Source organism: Oryx dammah, unplaced genomic scaffold (genome assembly GCF_014754425.2).
Source record: "Oryx dammah isolate SB20612 unplaced genomic scaffold, SCBI_Odam_1.1 HiC_scaffold_18, whole genome shotgun sequence".
Classification (NCBI taxonomy): domain Eukaryota; kingdom Metazoa; phylum Chordata; class Mammalia; order Artiodactyla; family Bovidae; genus Oryx; species Oryx dammah.
In genome coordinates, this window is record NW_024070202.1 from 21089321 (window position 1) to 21099548 (window position 10228).

General features: G+C 41.0%; 1 pseudogene; it reads left to right on the top strand.

Moving 5' to 3' along the window:
* Positions 1-7471: 7471 nt before the first annotated feature.
* On the top strand, positions 7472-8173 carry LOC120878019 (annotated as a pseudogene).
* The last annotated feature ends 2055 nt before the right edge of the window (positions 8174-10228 follow it).

The following is a 10228-nucleotide window of genomic DNA, read 5'->3' on the forward strand; positions in this document are numbered from 1 at the left end:
CTCAGTCCATGGGGTTGCAAAGAGGCAGATACAACTGAGCGACTGATCTGAACTCTGTGTGTGTGCATGTGTGTACACAACAAATCAAACTTAGATAAATGTATCATCAAATACTTTGACGGTCTTCAGTGGTTCACAGGACTGGATCTTCCTTGTGCTAAAAGTACCAAGCTAAAGGGAAGGGATATGTTTTCACTGTCAAGAAACCCAGGAAGGATTTAATTGTGAGATAGAAAATGAGAAAGGCCTTGTCCTTGGCAGGTGAGAATCTGCTTTCTCCTTAGAGAATAGGTAGTTGGGCCCAGACTGTGAGGTGAGAAAATGCCTGGTGCCTTCAGTGATAGATGAACCGGCTTCTCCTTTGTAGAGAATGGCTTGCCTCTGAAGGACTTGTTAAAAGACTTACTGAGGCATATTAAAAATTTTACTAGTTTACAAAACTCTGTAATAATCTAACTAGGAAAATAATTTGAAAAAGAATTGATATATGTATATGTATGACTGAATCACTTTGCTGTACACCTGAAACCATCACAACATTGTTAATCAACTATGAAAGTGGGGTTTCCCTGAAACTATCCCAACATTGTTAATCAACTATACTCCAATATAAAATGAAGTTTAAAAAAAAATTCATTAGTTTATTTGAGCAGAAGTTGATTGGAATCAGACAGTGCCAAACTGGAAGTGGTTAAGAATGCTCCATGGATAGGAGCTCTGGAAGAGACTCTTCTACAGAAAAGAGAGAAGCAAAACAAAGAGATTATTGATTGGCAGTTGCTTAAAGCCTAAACTGTGATTGGTTGACCTTGGGTTTTGATTTCTTAACCTTGAGGCATTTACAGGCTTAGATTTTGGTTTGCTTACATTGCTGCCATGGCATTAGAGCCATCTCACCCTAATGATTCATTTTGTTTAATTAGTTTAACAGACTCTAAAGCAAATTGGAAGTTGTCCTAGGAGTAATGCTCCTACTTTAATGTGATGCTTCAACAAAATCTAGATGATAAAAGTCACAGCCTGCTCTCTGTTGTACTGTGGGAAATAGGAGCACACAGTGTCTTTCCTTTACCAAGGCTTGGGGAAGCATCAGCAGTTTTCCCACAGAAGGATAGCTCTGAATCCTGGATATATGTGAGGCAATAGCCGGGAAAACTTAAAAAACTAGGAAGAAGCTTAGAGCTAATTTTATTAGTTGGACTACTGGGATTTAGTGTTACCATATCGTAGGAAAAAATATGACCTTGTTTTCTACTCATAGACTAGAGTGGCCATGTATATAAGGGTCCTGTTATAGCATGGGGGAGGGTCAAAGAAGACCCTCCCTTGTGGGCCTAGGTTCTTGGTAAGGCCACAGAGAAGAACCTGAGGTCTTATCTGTGGCAAAAACAAGTTTATTAAGTAAAGAACAGAAATAACACCACAAGGGAGAGGGAGGCCAAGCCAAGAGAGGCACTGGCAGAGGAATGATGAGGTATGGGAGTTTTCAAGACAGGGCTTTTACATATTCATTTAGGTGGGTGTGGACTGACAGTTTTGATTGACAGTTGCAAGTTACATAACAACAGGCTCTGATATGCATGCTTTTCCCATAATTCAGTCTATTATAATCATATGTATGTATAGAATATTTATGACAATTAAGGCACTCCCGACTGCCTGAAGTCACTTGAGCACACAGCTGTGGTTTAAGGGCACATGTGCTAGAGTTCAAGAAGTTTCTGTGATTAATTTGTAGCACATCTGTGAGCTCTCTTGGGCTACACTAGGGTATGTCTGGGGTGGAGGTTAAAGATAAGCTTGAGTCTTTTTTGGCTAGGCAACCCCTTGTTGCTCATGCCTAACTTCCTACCTAAGAGTTTCAGGTTTCTAATAATGCACTTTCGCAGCATTTATTAAAAATTCTTACCAAAAACTATTCAGAGAAGTTAAAATTGTCGCCCCTATTTTACAGATAGGGGCAACAGATATTTTACAGATAGAAAAGAGAAAATTGGAAAATTGAAATTACTTGTCAAGAATATACAACACCAAACAACATACAGAGCTCTCAAATCCATAGATCTTTGGCCATAAGTCCTATATCCATTCTATAATAAATCAGTCATCTTCACATTTTACCTACATCTCTATGTACTTTCTTACAGTTTTATTGAAATAATTCTTGTGGGTCTTCATTCTTATCACTCATTTATTCACCAGAATTTATTGTAAGTGACCTAGGTGTCAGCACTCCTGCTGACCTCTGGCTTCTTTACCCATGGAACCCAGGTCTCAGCTCTTGTTTAAGCCTCCTTTTCCAAAGAGTGAAGAGGCTTCAAGCCTATACATCAAATCAAAGATTTCTTAATAGTGTCACCCAGGACTCAAATGAGAGGGCCTATATTGCGCATTTCACAATAAGTACCTCAGAAGTTCTCATTCATCCTTTTGTATCCTCCAGCCCTTTCAGTTTTTCATCAAAGACTGCCTGGCACACTCTTCCGCTTTCCAGTTCCCTTTTGGAAGGCAAGTTCCTCTCTCTGTAGCAAAATCCCTCTTCCTAAAACCTTGAAGCTAGGCAGCACAGGCTTCTAGAGGCTTGGTTTGAACCCTGAAATAGCTTTGCTAACTCAAGCATTCATAAAGAACAAAGAGAAGCTCTCTCTTCAAGGGATATTCTCACCAATAGAGGTTGAAGTGCTTCCTACATGTGAATGGGAATTATCTCCCTGTGGGAAGTTAACCATTGTTCAGAAAGAAAGAGAAAATAAGAAAGAGAGATGGTACGAGTAGATGGTGTGTGGAAGGTTGTCTTTTCTGGAAACTTGGAAGAATACCAGCCATGCAACACTCCCCCCAGAGATGGGTCTCTTGTCTCAGTTTGCTCAAGCTGCTCTAACAAAATACCACAGACTCAGTGGCTTAAACAACAAACATATTTCTGACAGTTCTGGACCCTGAGAAGCCCACGATCAGGGTACCAGCAGATACAGTGTCTGGTAAAAACCTTCTTCCTGGTTTGCAGATGACTTTCTTCTTGCTATATCATACCATGGCAAAGTCAAACTCTGCTGTGTCTTCTTTTAAGGGCATTAATCGGCTCATGAGGGCCCCACCTTCATGACCTAATCTAGACCCAGTTACTTCCCAAAGAACCCACCTCTTAAACTATCAAAATAGGGGTTAGAATTTCAACGTGAGAAATGGGGGCACAAAGATTTAGTACACCGTAGCCTTTAACCACAATTATCCCTCACTTCTCTCCACAGGAGGTCTATGCAGACGACAGACCTAAGAAGCAAGAGAGGATGGAAGACTTCTGAGGTAATCACTCAAATCGCTGCACAGATTGCTCAAACAGGATAAGACATGCAAGATAATATACAAAGTATAAACTGTTTCCCTTAAAAAGCAATGCTCTGTAAGATTAAATATTTAGCACATATCATATGATGTTTTCAGTTTCTTTTTTTCATGCATTTAAAATTAACATTGTAACAAATTAGTTAATTCTAGGGCCTGTAGTAAATAAATATTCAATCATGTAAATTTAGTACCAGTTGAACCATGCTAATGAGAACAAAGATAGTTTTTCACTTTGAAAAGTTCTTTAAAATTACAGTTTTAATTTCTAAAATAAAAGTACTTTTCAATGTAGACAATATAAACAATGTCAAAATAAGATATATTTTAAAAACCACTCATAATCCTACTGTTAGGTAGTTAGAATAGGAAAAAGGAGTCCAGAAGCTGGTTTTAGAAAAGGCAGAGGAACCAGAGATCGAATTGCCAACATCCGCTGGATCATCGAAAAAGCAAGAGAGTTCCAGAAAAACATCTATTTCTGCTTTACTGACTATGCCAAAGCTTTTCACTGTGTGGATCACAATAAACTGTGGAAAATTCTGAAAGAGATGGCAATACCAGACCACCTGACCTGCCTCTTGAGAAACCTGTATGTAGGTCAGGAAGCAACAGTTAGAACTGGACATGGAACAACAGACTGGTTCCAAACAGGAAAAGGAGTACATCAAGGCTGTATATTGTCACCCTGCTTATTTAACTTATATGCAGAATACATCATGAGAAATGCTGGGCTGGAAGAAGCACAGCTGGAATCAAGATTGCTGGGAGAAATATCAATAACCTCAGACATGCAGATGACACCACTTTTATGGCAGAAAGTGAAGAGGAGCTAAAAAGCCTCTTGATGAAAGTGAAAGAGGAAAGTCAAAAAGTTGGCTTAAAGCTGAACATTCAGAAAACGGAGATCATGTCATCCGGTCCCATCACTTCATGGGAAATAGATGGGGAAACAGTGGAAACAGTGTTAGGCTTTATTTTGGGGGGCTCCAAAATCACTGCAGATGGTGACTGCAGCCATGAAATTTAAAAGACGCTTACTCCTTGGAAGCAAAGTTATGACCAAGCTATATAGCATGTTGAAAAGCAGAGACTACTTTGCCAACAAAGGTCCATCTAGTCAAGGCTATGGTTTTTCCAGTGGTCATGTATGGATGTGAGAGTTGGACTGTGAAGAAAGCTGAGCACTGAAGAATTGATGCTTTTGAACTGTGGTGTTGGAGAAGACTCTTGAGAGTCCCTTGGACTGCAAGGAGATCCAACCAGTCCATTCTAAAGGAGATCAGTCCTGGGTGTTCTTTGAAAGGAATGATGCTAAAGCTGAAACTCCAGTACTTTGGCCACCTCATGCAAAGAGTTGACTCATTGGAAAAGACTCTGATGCTGGGAGGGATTGGGGGCAGGAGGAAAGGGGGACAACAGAGGATGAGATGGTTGGATGGCATCACCAACTTGATGAACATGAGTTTGAGTGAACTCCGGGAGTTGGTGATGGACAGGGAAGCCTGGCGTGCTGCGATTCATGGGGTCGCAGAGCCGGACATGACTGAGTGACTGAACTGAACTGAAAAAACAAGGAAGGGAAAAGCCTGCCTAAATAGAACAAAGAAAGGTCCGAGTACTAGAGTGAGAACCTCAGTAGAAAAAACAGCACTCCTGGCTAGCCCAATTTACATAGGGCAGGCCCAGGGGGAGGAAAAAAACACATAAAAAGAGGATCTCCCACACGTGCTCTCTCTCTCTCTCTTTGTGTCTTTTGGGTGGGCATGCCCTCACACCTGGAGGATGTATTTTATAAATAAAACTGAGCTGTAACATGGAGCTATAACACTGTCCAAGAGCTGTGACATGCTGAGGGCTTTAATGTCCATTGCTACAAATTTTTGTTGTGATGAGACAGAATGAGGAAATTACACACTCCCCTGACACTACTAGCATTAGTAAAGTAATGCTCAAAATTCTCTGACCCAGGCTTCAGCAATACATCAACCATGAACATCCAGATGTTCAAGCTGGTTTTAGAAAAGGCAGAGGAACCAGAAATCAAATTGCTAACATTTTCGGGATCATCGAGAAAGCAAGAGAGTTCCAGAAAAACATCTATTTCTGCTTCATTGACTATGCCAAAGCCTTTGACTGTGTGGATCACAACAAACTGTGGAAAATTCTGAAAAAGACACCGGACCACCTGACCTGCCTCTTGAGAAACCTATATGCAGGTCAGGAAGCAACAGTTAGAACTGGACATGGAACAACAGACTGGTTCCAAACAGGAAAAGGAGTGCATCAAGGCTGTATATTGTCACTCTGCTTATTTAACTTATATGCAGAGTACATCAGGAGAAATGCTGGGCTGGGGGAAACACAAGCTGGAATCAAGATTGCCAGGAGAAATATCAATAACCTCAGACACCATGCGTATGGCAAGAAAGTGAAGAACTAAAGAGCCTCTTGATGAAAGTGAAAGAGGAGAATGAAAAAGTTGATTAAAGCTCAATATTTAGAAAACTAAGATCATGGCATCTGGTCCCATCAGTTCAGTTCAGTTCAGTCACTCGTCATGTCTGACTCCTTGCGACGCCATGAACCGCAGCACGCCATGCTTCCCTGTCCATCACCAACTCCAAGAGTTCACCCATGTCGGTTGAGTTGGTGACGCCATCCAACCATCTCATATTCTGTTGTCCCCTTCTTCTCCCGTCCTCAATCTTTCCGAGCATCAGGGTCTTTTCAAATGAGTCAGCTCTTCGCATCAGGTGGCCAAAGTATTGGAGTTTCAGCTTCAACATCAGTCCTTCCAATGAACAGCCAGGACTGATCTCCTTTAGGATGGACTAGTTGGATTTCCTTGCAGTCCAAGGGACTCTCAAGAGTCTTCTCCAACATCACAGTTCAAAAGCATCAATTCTTTGGCACTCAGTTTTCTTCATTGTCCAACTCTCACATCCATACGTGACCACTGGAAAAACCGTAGCCTTGACTAGACGGACCTCTGTGGACAAAGTAATGTCTCTGCTCTTTAATATGCTATCTAGGTTGGTCATAACTTTTCTTCCAAGGAGTAAGTGTCTTAATTTCATTGCTGCACTCACCATCTGCTGTGATTTTGGAGCCCAGAAAAATAAAGTCAGTCACTGTTTCCACTGTTTCCCCATCTTTTTGCCATGAAGTGATGGGACCAGATGCCATGATCTTAGTATTCTGAATGTTGAGCTTTAAGCCAACTTTTTGACTCTCCTCTTTCACTTTCATCAAGAGGCTCTTTAGTTCTTCTTCACTTTCTGCCATAAGCATGGTGTCATCTGCATATCTGAGGTTATTGATATTTCTCCCAGCAATCTTGATTCCAGCTTGTGCTTCTTCCAGCCCAACGTTTCTCATGATGTACTCAGCATATAAGTTAAATAAGCAGGGTGACAATATACAGCCTTGATGTACTCCTTTTCCTATTTGGAACCAGTCTGTTGTTCCATGTCCAGTTCTAACTGTTGCTTCCTGACCTACATACAGATTTCTCAAAAGGCAGGTCAGGTGGTCTGGTATTCCCATCTCTTTCAGAATTTTCCCCAGTTTATTGTGATCCACACAGTGAAAAGCTTTAGCGTAGTCAATGAAGCAGAAATAGATGTTTTTCCGGAACTCTCTTGCTTTTCCAATGATCCATTGGATGTTGGCAATTTGATCTGTGGCTCCTCTGCCTTTTCTAAAGCCAGCTTGAACATCTGGAAGTTCACGGTTCATGTATTGCTGAAGCCTGGCTTGGAGAATTTTAAGCATCACTTTACTAGCGTGCGAGATGAGTGCAATTGTGCAGTAATTTGAGCATTCCTTGGCATTGCCTTTCTTTGGGGTCAGAATGAAAACTGACCTTTTCCAGTCCTGTGGCCACTGCTGAGTTTTCCAAATTTGCTGGCGTATTGAGTGCAGCACTTTCCCATCACTTCATGGCAAATAGATGGGAAACAGTGGAAACAGTGACAGACTTTATTTTTCTGGGCTCCAAAATCACTGCAGATGGTGATTGCAGCAATGAAATTAAAAGACGCTTACTCCTTGGAAGAAAAGTTATGACCAACCTAGACAGCATATTAAAAAGCAGACAATCCTCTTGCTGAATGCCTCCAGCATGGTGTTCAGGCACTTCATAGAGGTTAGTCGGGTGGCCTACGTCTCCTTTGGGCCTCATGCCAGGAAGCTGGTCATGATTGTAGGTGTTACTGATCAGAACAGGGCTTTGGTGGATGGACCTTGCACTCAAGTTAGGAGACAAGCCATGCCTTTCAAATGCATACAGCTCACTGACTTCATCCTCAAGTTCCCACACAGTGCCCACCAGAAGTATGTCCGGGAAGCCTGGGAGAAGGCAGATATCAATGCAAAGTTGGCAGCCACAAGGTGGGCCAAGAAGATTGAAGCCAGAGAAAAGAAAGCCAAGATGACAGATTTTGATCATTACAAAGTCATGAAGGCAAGGAAAATGAGGAACAGACTAATCAAGATTGAAGTTAAGGAACTTCAAAAGGCAGCTCTCCTGAAAGCTTCTCCCAAGAAAGCCCTTGCTGCTAAGGGGGCAGCTGCAGTAGCTGCTGCTGCTGCCAAGGTTCCAGCAAAATAGATCACCACTGAGGGTAAGAAGGCTCCAGCCCAGAAGGTTCCTGCCCAGAAAGCTGTAGGCCAGAAAGTAGCACCTCCTTCTAAAACTCAGAAGGGTCAGAAAGTTCCATCCTAGAAAGCCCCTGCTCCAAAGTCATGGCAAGAAAGCATGACTGCAAAAGAGGCTATTCGAATCAGAATAAAAGTTCTTTTTGATATGCTGGTAAATTAAAAAAAAAAAAGCAGAGACATTACTTTGTCAACAAAGGTCCATCTAGTCAAGGCTATGGTTTTTCCAATAGTCATGTCTGGATGTGAGAGTTGGACTGTGAAGAAAGCTGAGCACCGAAGCATTGATGCTTTTGAACTGTGGTGTTGGAGAAGACTCTTGAGAGTCTCTTGGACTGCAAGGAGATCCAACCAGTCCATCCTAAAGGAGATCAGTCCTGGGTGTTCATTGGATGGACTGATGCTGAAGCTGAAATTCCAACACTTTGGCCACCTGATGTCAAGAGCTGACTCATTTGAAAAGACTTTTTGCTGGGAAAGATTGAGGACGGGAGGAGAAGGGAACAACAGAGGATAAGATGGTTGGATGGCATCACCGACTCAATGGACATGAGTTTGGGTGAACTCCGGGAGTTGATGATGGACAGGGAGGCCTGGCATGCTGCGGTTTATGGGGTCACAAAGAGTTGGACATGACGGAGCAACTGAACTGAACTGACACTACCATGAAAAAATGTCTAACTGTAATATTTTTGATGCAAACTTTCTTTCTTCAAGAAAGGAAATTTAAAGGGATTTAAATAAAGAGAAATTAATCTGTCTCCCTGAAAGCTGACTGTGGTGACAGCATCAGGATTCAAGTTAGAAAGTCATGACAAAGAGGTTGTTGGATTACTTCTTCCTTCCTAAAGATTCTCCTTTTGGAATTCTTTGTAAATTCCTTAAGGGACAGAATCAAGTTTTATGAGTTTATATAATCTGAGCCCTCTTTATTTAAAAAATATATATATAAAATTAGGCATACAAAAGTGAGAAATATTTAGAAATAAAAAAATCACAATTGTAGTACTTTTATTAATAATTCCCTCACTTCTAAAATACATTTTCATGCATTTTTGGATGATAGTTTTTGAGTGCCTCCTCACAAAAAGCAATATTATAGCACTTTAAAAATAGAATATGAAGATAATTCAATACTTTAGCATAGGTGACTGAAATGTTTTATTATTAATAATAATTTAGAAAATTTTATTTCAGTTGCACTGTTTACCACTAGTGCTATCACATAAAGTTTTAGGATTCCTGTTTTCTTTGTTTGTAGGCTATAAAGCTAGGTCAAGTTTTTACAAACTAGCTTTTGAGTATGTTTATTTTTAGACCAATTTTTCACCCATTTCTACACTTCTAGTGTTAGATATTGTTGGACATGTTTATAAATGTTCTAACTCAGGTGCTAATATCCTTGTGACATGATTTAATAGAGAATAAGAAATCTGACTTCATACTGGATCTGTTTCTTTAGCTCTATAACCCTTGTGCTCTGTTGCCTGTGCTTGGTCATGTTGGCTCTGCACCTCTCTAAAAGAATGTTGCTTTTAACCTGAAATATGCATGATAGCCCATTCTTAAGGCTCTGACCTTTAAAGGTATAACACTTTTCCATTCATAGAGAAAGTTGTAGAACAGTAAATAACAACTGTTTTGTTGGAGGTTTACAGCAAGATTGTAACCAAACCTACATGAACAGCTGCAAAAACAAAGGATTCTGGCACCAAGAAATTTGCAACAACCAGCCACACCCCATCCTCTGGTAGTATAAAGAAGCCTGAATTTTAACTGGGATGGGAAGATCCCCTGAAGCAGCACATGGAAACCCACTCCAGTATTCTTGCCTGGAGAATCCCCATGGATAGAGGAGCCTGGTGACCCAAGTCCATGGGGTCTCAAAGAGTCAGACACAACTGAGCGATTAAGCACACCACACAAGATGGTTCTTTGGGACACCAGTCCACCATCTTCTTGGTCGGCTGGCTTTCCAAATAAAGTTGCTATTCCTTGCCCCAAGGAATGTAGGAAGCAGTAGGAGTTTGGACTCCTGATAACAACGCCAGACAAATTGGTATGATGGATGGTAGAAAGCCATTCTTACACAGAGACAGCTAGCTCTTATGTAACTATTCATGTAAGAGACTGTGAATCACATAACTATACCATATTAAACTTAATCTGAGTGCATCACCAACTCAACTTGTTTTTAGACATATCTCACAAATTGCTGCAT